The 14,152-nt window shown below is 31.9% G+C and overlaps 1 pseudogene; it reads right to left on the bottom strand.

Annotated features, from left to right (window-relative positions):
* LOC143387140 (cadherin-12-like) overlaps positions 1-13,866 on the bottom strand; it is a 79,009-nt pseudogene extending 65,143 nt beyond the window's left edge.
* Positions 13,867-14,152: the final 286 nt, after the last annotated feature.

Genomic DNA, 14,152 nt, shown 5'->3' with positions numbered 1-14,152 from the left:
GAGATGGGAATAGGAAAGACCACAGAATAATTTGGACATAATTTTCCTATGTTCTTATATGAATATACAACCACTATAACTCCACATTGTAAACCAAAAAAATGGGAAGTTATACTCCATGTATGTATAATATGTCAAAATATATTTTACTGTCATGTATACCTAGAAAGAACAAATTAAAAAATTTAAATACTAGAATGTTAGGGTCTGTAAACAAGTCAAGTTGGCGCCTGGCATTTTGCCAGAGGGAGTGGTTTGTGAAGTAATGCCAGAGAGCCATTAAGTGTGGAGATTCCTTATTGGTTGACTCTTGTATCTAGTTTACGTTAATTAAGATAAGCTGTGTGGAATGTATATATACCCCTCCTGTCTTACAATAAACGGCTCCCACTCCTGCTGTATCAATGTACACAAGTTGCTCGTCACCCCCCCCCCCCATTAGTTTGGTGCAGCCGGACTGCGGCACTAGAATGCTAGAAATATGAAATGTTTAAGAATAAATTGATATGAATTATTAAACATTTTAAGAACTCAAAATTGTATCCTTGAGCCCACCTAAATAATTATACTATTTTTTAAAAAAGTTTACATTTAATATTCAGAATGTGTATATGCATATACATACACAATCACCTAACTGTAGATTACATAATTAGATTTAGACATAGAATTGTTTAAATACTGATCCTGTATGTTTTTTCCTTGAAATGCCATCTAATTGCACCTAATTGCATATGATTTGATTTCTTAAGCAAATGTAATAATAGACAAATAATGTAGTATGTCAAGAACATACCAAGAGAAAGCAACCAACATTGTTGTAAATTAAAAAAATAATAATAACTTTATAGAAACTTTACCTATATCTCTGTGACCTTGGGCAAAATATTTAGTGATTCTTTTATTTGTAAGATTGGTGTAATAATAATTTTGATTCATCTTGTAGATTTATTTTCAAAAATTCACTGGTACAATAGTAAATAAAATTTAGTATTATATATATATATATATATATATATATATATATATATATATATATATATATAATAACATACTTTGTATTATCCATTACTACTAATTAAATTTTAAATAATATTTTTATTGATAATGTCCCCATGAATATGCATTATAATATTTTTTTCTATATGAATAACAGTAAGAAAGAGAAAGCTGCATACAAATGTGTGAGAATGAAAAAAAGAGAATGCTGAAAAATTATTTTATATTTTACTAAAATATTTATTTTCTTGTTCTGAAAATTTTAGAATTCAGGAATAACAAAATATTTTGATAGTTTAGTAATATTTTAGGTCCTCTGTCTTCAAAATTCTAAAGCACTTTTTTAATTAAAAAAAAAAAAAAGTCCGCAAGAAAAGACCTTTCTGATGACAAAATTGAATTCAATCTGGGCTTAAACCAAACACATTAAACATCTGTAAATAGAACCTCAGGAATGACAAATCTATCCAAACTCAGTCTCAGAATGGCTATGAGACCAGTGACAATAAATTTGAAGAGAACTAGTGTTCATTCTACTCTACTGATATAAGTTTTCTAAAAAAGTTTTGAAATTTTTCATCTTAAATTGTTCACAAACTTATCATTACCTAAAGCCATTGAAAAACTTGTATCAATTAAAAGAGAAGCATTTTCTAGCAATGATTGACTTAGTAAAAGTGCAGGTTGAACACGTTTTAAAATGTCAAGGATTGGGCACCAATAACTTTACTATTTTAGTTAAATTATTTCCCTTTTTAAATACAATAGTAGAAAAAAAGGAAATTCAAAGAACTCAGAAGAGGAAAGGAAAACAAAATGTTTGTAAAATCTAGTGCAATTTAGAAATGTTTATATCTAATACAATCTCAGTTCTCAACAACTAAAAGAGAAAAGAAAGTTTACAAAGGTTATAAATGTCCCTTCTAAATTGTACAAGCATGTACATGAATTGTTAAGTATATATCTAAAATTAATGGATTAAGTTTTATAAATTCTATGTAATGATAGCAATAAATCTTTTCTAAGAGTGATAAGAACTCATCCATCTAAAACTTCTGGTTCTATGCAAATAAGACAATGCAAAAATATAGGGCCAGATGTAAATCATATTTATATAGTAAGTTAATTACTTAGCATGCCTGTAATTCAGGTAAAAGATTAGGTCCAACTGCAGCTTCTAGTAGCTTTGTCCACAGGATGTTGAAGACAATATAAAAATGGATAAACAGATTTTTTATAGTTTTGTCTTTCTCAGAATTCAATAATTTTCTTTTGAATGATTACATAAGAGCATAAATTTATACATATTTATGAGGTTCCCCATCTTTTAAAAATATGTATATATTGTGTAATGTTCAAATGAGTTTAAACATATCTAGGAGTGTTAACAATTTAATGTCATTGAAGAATTTAATTGAAAAATCAGAAATATTAATCTAGCATGGCAACTTCGAAGGTCTGAAGCAATGTTTATAATTCTATTCCATGTATGATATTTAGACTGAGTGTGTGAACTGAGCCAACTTGATATTGGGTCTGTGAGGTCATCTAATAGGAAACAATCCACAGAACCATCAATCCATAGAATCAAACCACAGAAACAACCACATGAAAAAGCTAATAGGCTAAGAATTTCCTGACTTATAATTTTCTTTGTTCAGCTACTCCCACTGTGATCTATCAACTCCAATATCAGAAAGACCACTGGTATATTAATCTGTATAAATTCTCATCTTGTTCCTGTTCTTTCCATATCCACTTGAAAAGTTTGATTTATCATTTCAATAAAATACTAATGTGTGGCCTATATATATTCCCAATGCCCCCCACCTTTTTTGTACAAGGGATTGAATTCAGGGATGCTTAAACATTAAGCCACATCCCCAGCCCTTTTTAATATTTCATTTAGAGACAGGGTCTTGCTGAGTTGCTCAGGGTCTTGCTAAATTGCTGAAGCTGGATTTGAACTTGTGATTCCCCTGCCTCAGCTTCCCAAGCTGCTGGCATTACAGGATAAGCCACCATGCCTGGTTTCTGACATTCTTTTATTACTATATCTGACAAAAGACAACCCTTAATAGTCATATTAATCTTCTAAAGAGGAGAGATGTATGACTAAGAAAAAACAAGAAAGACAGCTAGATATTGGTTTAAATTATGATCATTAACCTAGAATTCACCTTCCTCATTGCTTGCAAAGTATGCAGATGCTAAAGTAACTACCATTCTCTTTTCATTTCTATTTTAAACCAATCCACTCTCCACAAACTCAGCTTTACTAACTTCACTAATTCTTTTCCCAGATAACGACTGTGAACTGTATTTCACAGAATGAAATTAGAATGGTGTTATGTAGATTTTTCACTTTCCCAAACCTGCAAACAATCCCTCATTAATATTCCTGTTATTGGAATAAGTACAGCATGTTCATTTTTCTCCTTCTTCCCCTCTCCATTTCCTCAGTGAATGTCTTTCCTTGGATGAAAACAATGTTGAGCCAGAACATCATCTGCAGCAGTAACTACAATATAGTGGTCAGTTTTTTGTTCCCTATTAATTCTCCAAGATATTACTCCCCAACTGTAGGATACAGCAAAGCTAGGGGTTTGGTGTGTCCTTGTTTTAAGGTATAGTTTTGCTTCTCCAGGTCTGATTTATCTGAGTGGCAGTGAGTGAAGAACTCTTGGAAGCATCTCATCCTGCAACCCCCAAGAGCAAGGAATTGCCTCTACTTTGATAGAACACTGCCTCACCCTCCAGATCCCTCAGTGATGCACTCCACGCACAGATTCTCAATATGAGGAAAATCTCCTTTGTAGGACTTAAAATGACTCTTGGGTATTTTTCCCTTCTGCAGCGACATCTTTACCCTTCCTTTTGTTATCATGTAATTATTTTTACAAACAGCTTTCCTTGGGTACTTCAACATTCTTAAACATATGGAAAACACTATCCCAAGGATTTGCTCCCTGTCTGGGAAAATAACAGCAGCCATTGTGATCTGCCCTGGTTGTTGAGGAGGCTCTTCTCTACATACCTGAGGCTAGGAAAAGAGCAACCACACTACTTACTTTGATTATATGGGAACTCTTCATCACTCTCTCAAAGAATACCTCAGCATAAACTTTTTCTATTATTCCCCATACTCTATAAAAAGTGTTTAAAAAAACACACACACACACACAAAATATCTTGTTCTGACTAATGACTCAACAGCCTTAAATGCATTCTGACATTTTCATTTTAAATTCTACATTTGACTTTGGACAATACTTGGCTAGATGATATTCACTGCATTTTAGCATCATGGTAAAAATTTAAATAATAAACTTTTATCACATCTGTAAGCATCCCCCTCCCGCTATTTAGTCAATTTCAATTGAGATATCCTTCATCTTCCCTTCTTACTATTGAACTCCAGCAATATGCAAATACTGGTACAATTTATCACACAGTCTGTTTTCACAATCAATATTCTTCTTAACTGAGATATTCCCAAGAATAGACAGTGTTCATATTTGATTATTTCACAAAGGTTTTCTTTTGCTCCAAACTGACTCCAGGCACCCTTTTAATTATTGTCCCCTTTTTAACATAATTTCTCCTTTATTGTCACTGTGACCTATTTCTACCTAACAAGCAAGCCACATGTAGACTTAGGCTGGTTTTTGAAGCCACTATTCTGTTAAAGATTTCCTCTGATATTGCCAGTTTTATTTCTTTGTCATTAAATTCTTAACAATTTTTGGGCATCATTCAACCCTCTTCATCATTCCCTCTTTTTTGAAGCACACTTCTAACATCTCTTACATTCTCTATATAGAGTTCTGGTTTCTTCCACTTCACAGCTGTCCCCTCCCCAATGCCCTTTGTTATGTCCTCAAGATCAGATAAAATTCCTGCTGCATGTTAGCATCATATGGAAAGATTTGGATACAATGCTGCAGCCCAAGAATAACCCAAAGAGGAGTTAATTTAGTGGTTCTGTGTTTAGACCTGAATAACAGGATTTTTTACATTCCTTCTGGTTCTATTGACAATCATGGTCAAGAGCCATTGTCTCCAGCCGCCCCTTTGATTTTTCTCTTCTAGTTAATTTCATCTATCCTCTTGACTTCATTTACTCTATTCACACTAATTTTTTTTTTATATTTTAAATTTCTCTATATACACCTTCTGAGTTTCATACTTGGCAAAACATTATGATGTTCCAAAACTTCAAGGCATCGATCTTGTTGCATTCCACATAGAGCTTATAGGATTGCCATGTCCCCCAAAAGATATCTAATATGCAATGTCTCAGCAAGTAGTATTTCTCCTGTTCCATAAATTAAAATCCTCCATTGATAGAAAATAAATACTACCATTTTTATCCAATAAAATTGTTCAAATCTATACACATATTATCATTTTCACAACTATCATAGTCTTTGCTAACAGAGATCTCACACATATTTCTTCTCTGTATTACTGTTATTGTGTGCTAACTGAGTCTCCCGTAGTACTTCTCTCTGAGGTACCTGCAATGTCTTCCTCATGCTCTTCTGCAAGAAGAGACAGGGTCATGTCTATCACTCACAGGGAGTGAGTACATTATTTTCTGACACAGAAATAACATGGAATAAATGTATAAAGCTTTTAGAAAGTCAATGGACATAAATATGAAGGAAAGAAAGACATTTTAAAATACATATTACCCTTTAAGAAGAATAATTATTTTTAGGAATCATTTCTAAACTTCTTTACATTTTGTAGCATGTATCTAAAATCTTTCCCATCAATAAATATTTTTATCATCACATTAGAACTATGATGTCTATACTGTTATCATAATTCCCATTCATACCCTGGTAGGGTATGACTATGAACATACATATTGAGTAGGGAGGGAATGCAGGTATAAGCCCTGGGTTTTAGTGTTTGTCAACTTCTATGGCATAAGAACTCCCACCACAGATAATTTCAAGTCAACTATGTGTCATCATTGAACACAGTCCTGGGAGATGTGCCCTATAAGCTCAGATAATCTGTTCAACACCTCTTTCAGGTGTTCTAGGTTATGAGAAGGACAAGTCAAGTGGCATCTCTGACCCACAGAATAATTACTTTATTTGGTTTGTCCACTTGGTCTCATTTTACTACCTGAAATCAATTAAACTGAGGCAATATTTTGTTAGTAAGCAAGCTTTTAAAATACAAATAACTCAAAATTAATACTTTCAGCCATATTGAAGCATGTACATTTCAATAATGTGTGACTTAGTGGGTTAGGCATAAACAGGAGGGTTTCTATTTTCAAAGTTTAAAGAGCACAGTCAGTGAAAATACGGAGAAAAAGATCATCAGGAGATTTAAAAATATTCAAAAGGGGATGGGGCTTTAAAGATAAAATTTATTTATTTCTACACTCTTTCTATGCCAGTAGTGCAAAAAAAGAAGGAAAACTGACTACATTTTTTTCTGGACTTCTGATTCTCCTTTCCTTTTTACAAAGTACCTCTATGCAAGTATAAGTTTTACATCTAATACTGCAGTTATAGTAACTACAGTTTCAATAAACATATCTATATTTCCCTACAAATCTAATTGTCCTTTATATTTTTTTCAAAAATTTGCATTGGAATTTCAACAGCCCATTTATATTACTTAATTATTATCAGAATAAAAATCTCTTTCACATTCTATTATATATATATATATATATATATATATATATATATATATATATATATACATATATATATATTCAATACATATGAATTATATACTCACTATTCCTGTTACATGGTAATAAACATGATGTGGATCTTGGCAAGAGTTCACATCCTTTCAAGTGCATCAATAACTTTCCATTGTTTATTCATCTTAACAGAGTGCATTTAATATTCCCTTAAATCCTCCTTTAAATATGTAAATAGTTCTTTCAGTTGACTTTATCCCTATAATTTCTGATTAATCAAATAAGATATAGCACATTAAGAATTCTAACATATATTGTCAAATAACCTTATCAAAATATTCCACAAAAATAATACAAATTTTCTTATGATTTAGAAAAAAAATTGAGCACCTTTAAACTAAGATCCTATCTGGGCATGGTGGCAGATGCCTGTAATCCCAGCAGTTGAGGAAGCTGAGGTAGGAGCATCACAAGTTCAAAGTCACGCTCAGCAAATTTAGGAGGTCCTAAGAAATTTAGCAAGACTCTGTCTCAATATAAAAATAAATAAATAAAAATGGCCAAGGACGTAGCTCAGTGGTTATTTGCCATTGGTTTCAATTCCTGGTACCAAAAATAAGTAAACTAACAAAATTTTAATAAATATTTAGACTTTCAAGACTGGGATTGTGGCTCAGTAGTAGAGCACTTGCCTTGAACCTGTGAGGCACTGGGTTTGATCCTCAGCACCACATAAAAACAAATAAAAATAAAGATCAATATAGATATAGATAGATATAGAAATACTTAAAACAAATAAATATTTAGACTTTCAAATTCAGCTGACCTCATCTATTTATTCAAAGGATTGTTTACTCATGAATTTCCTTTTGAGACTTTAATAAGATAATCTGGAAGAGATGAAGTTTTGTAATATTCTCTCTCATGGCAGAGTTTAGTTTCTTTTAGCCAAAACCAATTCGTTAACTGACAGTCCAACTAGCTGTCTCTTAATTTGATTTCTTAATGGCCATCATACCATCATGAATCATGTGCAAATGCACTGGCTTTTCTTTTTTTCTATTGCCTGTATTTGACTGTTGGACTTTCCCTGTTTAGTTGCCCGTGCCTTAATGTTTCACTAGCTATCACTACAAATCTCTTCATGTATAAATATCTGACTATCATTTATTTTTTCAGGAATGGTTTCAATGCACTCTTTGATTTTTTTCTCTCTCCCCCTTCTCTTTCTTCTTTCTTCTTTCCTTCCTTCCCTTTCTGTCTTTTCACTTCTAATTTTTTATAGTTCTATATATACAAACCTTTAAATAGGATGTCATGTTTTGCAGTGCTGTAAGTATTTCAGTATAGCTTTGGTTTCCCACTAACACTATTATAATAATATTGTTTCAGGAATCAATGTCGATATCACTTCTTCCAACATTTCCATTGTTCTGTAATGATATGGATTCCCATCCAGTACATTTATATATATTGTGTTCATAAGTTTATCACTGTTTTTATTCCAAGTTGTGTGATTGTCAGTTACTTAAAAAATCTATACTTGGTGCTTGAGGGAAGAAATTTAAAAATTTATTCTCTTTATGCAGGTTCAAATAAAAAATTATATTATTTTTACATTATTCAATTACTTCAATTCATTACTTCAATAAAACTGCAGTTTTAATTATTTTTCTATTGAATGATATATTTTATTACATCTAATATTTGTTAATAAGATATATTTCTTACATATCAGAATTTTGTTTCCAAGGTTTTTACTATTAAACTTGGTTCTGTGTTGCTCTTATTAACAAAACAGTTTCAAAATCCAGTTTCTTTGTCTATATAGCTCCTAAGACCAATAATAAAGCAAAAATGAAGTAGAGAAATGTGAACCATATGGAGTTAAAGGTAGCTTTAGGATTCTTTCACAACTATGGTTAAAGACTGTCACTAATGTCAGAAATTTAAGTAATAAAGACTTGATCTGCTTTTTTTCATCTTCTCATAACTTCATTTTCTTTTCAAGATTTTTCATACTCTAATGATAAACAGAGCATGATTTCTTTAATTCAGTTATTTTTTATCTTTGTGTGAGAGTTCATGTATCACTTCTTTGCTTATATATCTTAGAAATATTTCTTTGTGGCTTTGATTTTGAAAACACTTTTTAAGAATTTTAAAGCCTTTTTCAATGGCCTTTTGCTTTCTCCCCTCCATCAAGCTCATCATATTAACACAAAAGCCATCTTCTTGCTGAAGTCATTTCTTCATTGGTCTTCCTCTTACTTAACTTCCTTTTTGAGTCCAGAAGATCCCCGTGTCCTTTCCACTCTGTTATTGAGATATCTCCAGGCTCTGCTTCACTTACTGTTTCTGTGGGCTTTCTCTACACTACTGTATACTTCAGTCCTTATCACATATAAAAGCTATTTTATCTAAAAAGCAATACATTGAAATTTGTTTTATGTTACATTATTGCCCTTAATGTAATTTATGTTACATTATTGCCCTTCTGCAATAATGTAACATAAATACATAGTGTATACATATTACAACTTTGTAACATTTGTATTCAACTTACTCCAGGCTCAAAGGCTTTGATTAGCCATATTATGGGAGTGTTATTAGGTTTTGTTTGTTTATTTTTTTGTGTTTGGAGAATAAACAGGTCGCCTGCCCTTAGCCAGAATTTCCAGGCAAGATAGGAAGTGAGGTGTAAAAAATGCACTTGAGAGTAACAAGGAAGCTTGTGAAAGGAACTGAGTGATCCTCACCATATCCAGATGAGTAGTATAAGGCCTTCTCTGAACTCAAAGGCCAGGAGATATTCTATTTTAACACATATAACACATATTCTGAGACTGTGTGTATGCTTGTGTATATATAACCACATAAATATCTATGTGCGTATATGTTTATACTCTTGAATTGACCCCATTACTTAAGTAATTTGATTTCATAATATATACTTTAGATCAGCTTGTTAGATGGTTTAGCCACTTAAAATTCATGTAATAGAAATCATTAATATTTTTGTAGCTTACTTACAAATAAAGATCCTCTAGAGATATCCCTGATTGTAATAGATAGGAGCCATATAACTCTCATGCAAAACATTTTTAAAAGAAAATGCTTTCTCTTCATATGATTTCAGAGTTCTTTTTGTAGGTATCAGGTTATTTCCACTTCTGATCCTGTATTGTTGGTTTCATTTGTGGACACTTTTCTGGGTTACTTGGAGGAACTTTTTGGGTAAACATAGGCATCAAAAATAAATTTCCACTCTAGAGAGAGAGTTAATTTAAAAATAAAGTTCCTGGATGAATCTCTTTTACTTTTTAAACAATATAGCATTGCAATTTTATTTCTGAAACTGAGTCATTATAAGAATTAAGTGAGAAGGAACATCCAAATCATTGTCACACAACAATTTCTATGTTGTGTGAAACATAGTAATTTATTAGTCAATACCATAGTCATCATCATCATTATCAGACTGAGAAAAGTTATAAAATCATGGGGCAATCAATTTTAAATCAACAGTAAAATGACAAACTATTTTCATAAGTTTTATACAAATACATTTGCCATTTATGGTTTCCCATCTTCTTTTATAGAAGAAAATGGATGCAAATGGGGGCTTAATAAGTCATACATGCATATGAATACACATTGCCATAATGCACTGTGATAAGTAAATTCTAAGAAATTATGTTGTGCATGTTTAAGCAATGGAAAAAGTATGTCAAATTCATCTGAAGCAAGATTTTTTATCATAACTGCTTAAGAGTCATGAGCAAATATAGCTAGTCTGGGGAATTCTCCTTTAAGTTATTTATGTAGGAAATACATGTTTCCTTGACATTAACATTCAAATAGATATCATTTCAGTTCATAATTTTATGTCACATTTGCTGTTTAATTGCTCCATATGAGAAATGTTTCTGCTAAATGAGCACTGGCCTCAAAAGAATGGTTTTACTGTGTATAAATGTATTCTGTCTTTTTCTCTGACGAATGTAATTCAAAATGATGTTACACTAAAAAGGTTTTGACACAAAGACATGTAAAACTTCAGGCAGTTGGACTAATTTTTTATTCATGCAAAACATGAAAACATTCTTCCTTCAAATAATTCAACAATATCTCCCACTTATTATAATGCTAGACAGTGGTTCAAATGTGCATGTAATACAATCATAAAATAATTTGATCACAGTGATCTGCTAGGTAATTTTCTATTGCCCTCTTATTTTTCTCTTTATGAGTATAGGCAGTTTAATATATGTTATGATTGTTTTAGAAGTGCATTTAAAATAATATTGTTTTAGAGTGGCATATAAAGAAAACCATAGTTTTTATTTTTAATATCATGTTAAATTAGAAGAATTGTGAACTTCAGAGTTAAAAAACTTGTAACTTCAATTCATTGTTGATAACTGAGTATTTATCTCTCTAAGGGTCCATCTTCTTTATAGGCAAAGTGATAAATATTAATCTAATAATGTTATTGTAAAAAAGAAGATAAGACAGTAATCATAAAGTTCATGGAATAGCTTATAAATGCTCTAACAGTTTCAATGCTCTGTTCTTTCACATACTTTCTTGTTTAATCACTCTTAAAAACACAAATTGAAACTTGAATAAATACCCAACAAGCCTATGGACCTATCCATATTCTTTTACGCCCTACATACGATCTAAAGTTATCTTTCTATTTCAGTGGGATCTAAGCAGGAATTTGTGTCTCCTAACTATATGTAGCTTCTCTTGAATCAAGACTTTCACTGTGTATTTTCCAGGTCTATTATCCCTGCCCAAACTTCTACAAAATACTCTTCACCCATACCTGTAGGACATGACTTGCTGCCTGCTTCCCAGTCTTGGGGCCGCACATGTGGCTGGGATGGCGCCTGGCAATCAGCCAGTAGGTAGTGTGGTGGTGACAGAAAAAACAGACCACCTCCAGGATAGGTCCAGTACTCTTCCACCCTCGTGAATAGCTTATGCCTTCCCTTACAGAACATGGGAAGGGTGTATAAGTGAACTCACCCCACCCCTCTGACCTTTATCCTGATTGGCTCCTGAGCATTATATTAGCTGTGTGTACTTCCTCAATAAACAAGATCCTGCTTTGAAGGTCTCCCTAGCGTGTCTGATTGTCTTTCGGCGAGGGAGGGCAGGGTGTGGGTGCCTGGGTGGCGAAGGCCAATCAACCTTTGCCTTTCTTGGCTCATCCTGGTCAGGGCATGCTTTCCCCATGTCTCCCGCAGGTCAGGAGGAAACCAGGGGCTAAAACCCTGACACATACCCACTAATAGGACATCTTTCCACTGGTAGTGGTTTTGAATTTCTGACCTGGAAACACCACTATCACCCATATAAATAAGAATATCACATTTCCCAGAACGTATTTGCTACACTATAGATTCCACAGGCTTTATATACACAAAACCTGAATCTGAACCCATGTTTAATATTGCACATTTTACATGCAAACAGAAAAATCTCTCAATCCATACTGCTCAATAATCTATCACAGCTTGCCGAATTTAAAGCAGACATAAAAAAAAAAATAAATAAAACAGAAAGAAAGAAATAAGAAAGAACTACAGGAAAAAAGAAAAGAAAAAACATGGATAGCTTTTAGAATTTGAACCATATTCTTTAATGAGATCATATAATAGGTAATCAAAGTAATTATTTGTTTCTCCTTTTAATGTTTTTTCTGTTTCCCTCAATAAAAAAGTAAGAAAAAATATTGCTTTAAGGAATTTTGTGTTATTGCTCATAACGTTATCTAGTAAACTTTGTTATATACTTTCCATGTTCTAAAGTTTGGTGTTATCTTTGAAACAAATTCATACATTTTTTTTAAATTGACAGAAACTATGTATGTTTAGCATGAATCACATGGCATTTTTTAATATGTGTCCTGGTAGAATGGTTCAATTGACTAATCAACATATGCATTAAAGTATAATGATTTCTAAATGCCATTCCAAACATTTGGCAATTAGACTTTCTGATTACTAAATAAAAATATATACCAATGAAGAAAATATAGGTTGAAACTATAAAGAAAAAAGTGACAAAGCATTCAAATATGAAAACATGTAGCCAAAGCAATAAAACATACAATTATTTAAATATTCTTAGTGCTACAGATTTTAGTAGATGAACTCCCTAATTGTCCTTCTGAAGTGGAAAAAGAAAAATCATTTTGGTTTTTAAACTCTCTAGACAAAAAAACTACCTGATGACTTAATCAAATTTCTTATAAAACTATGACTAAAACCATTCAGCATCAATATTCTAACTCTGAGGAACAGAGAAATAATTCCCCAAAATGCACTGGGAAGTGAATAGGTACGGATTGGTGTTAAATGTAATACTGTAACAGAAAACTAGATGAAATACAAGTGAGAAATACTCATTTTCAAAGGGAAACACAGAGTTATAGAGAGGATACAGGTGTGAACCATTCTATTATCAAAAGAAACTGTAGCAATTTTCACCTATTGCAAAACTAAAATGAAATAACTAGTCAGAACTAAAATAATAAAATATCATCAATATCATCCTATTCACAAAAGTATATGAAAATAGTTCCATGTGTATATTTACAAAAATGGAGTCACAGAATTATTATCTTAAATATATAATAAAAAATATGATGGTACATGTGTTATAAATAGGATGCCTTATATCAGATTATGTATATTTGTGTTACGTCTTAAATTAATAATGTATCACGGTAAGATCCCACCCAAATAACTATAAATATTTTGTTTTAGTTAACATTGATTTAATAAGTCTGATTGTTCAATTATTAACTCTATTTTCTATTAAAATAATATGGGATGTGAAATACATTGAAATTATAAATTCTGAAGTCATGCAATTTTTATCTGTTGACTTATGTTCCCTGAAACCAAAAAAAAAATGTCTGGGAAATGATTTTAATTGCTAATGCATTATATAACATTGTAATTTAATAATTTCAAATGGCTCTGCAAATTTTGAGTTAGGGTAAATTACATACTTTTGGGGAAGCGAATTGGATTGTCGTTGACATCACTGAGGGTGATGTTGACTACTGTTGTTCCAGCCAGTCCTCCTAGTTGTCCTCCCATATCTTTGGCTTGAATGAGAACTTGGTATTGTTCTTTGACTTCTGTATCCATGTTTGCCAAAGCTGTTCTAATAATACCTTGAGGGGGAAATAGTAACAGAAGACAAACATCACAAATCCTGTACTTTCCATAATAAAATAGATTGCAACCACAATAAAATGATTCTATGTAGATTCACTAACAAAGTTATGCCGGTGAGAAATCATGTGTTATTTAAAAACACCTTAAATGCTCAATACTTAAGATATAATTTAATTTCGGAAACAACCCTACAATGAGATATAGAGCAGCAGTGAGGAATTATTAAAAACTACCATATTAGTTCTAAAATGTAACTAAGAACATTAGGTTA

This window comes from Callospermophilus lateralis, unplaced genomic scaffold (genome assembly GCF_048772815.1).
Source record: "Callospermophilus lateralis isolate mCalLat2 unplaced genomic scaffold, mCalLat2.hap1 Scaffold_929, whole genome shotgun sequence".
Classification (NCBI taxonomy): domain Eukaryota; kingdom Metazoa; phylum Chordata; class Mammalia; order Rodentia; family Sciuridae; genus Callospermophilus; species Callospermophilus lateralis.
This window is presented reverse-complemented; position numbering and strand designations above follow the sequence as displayed.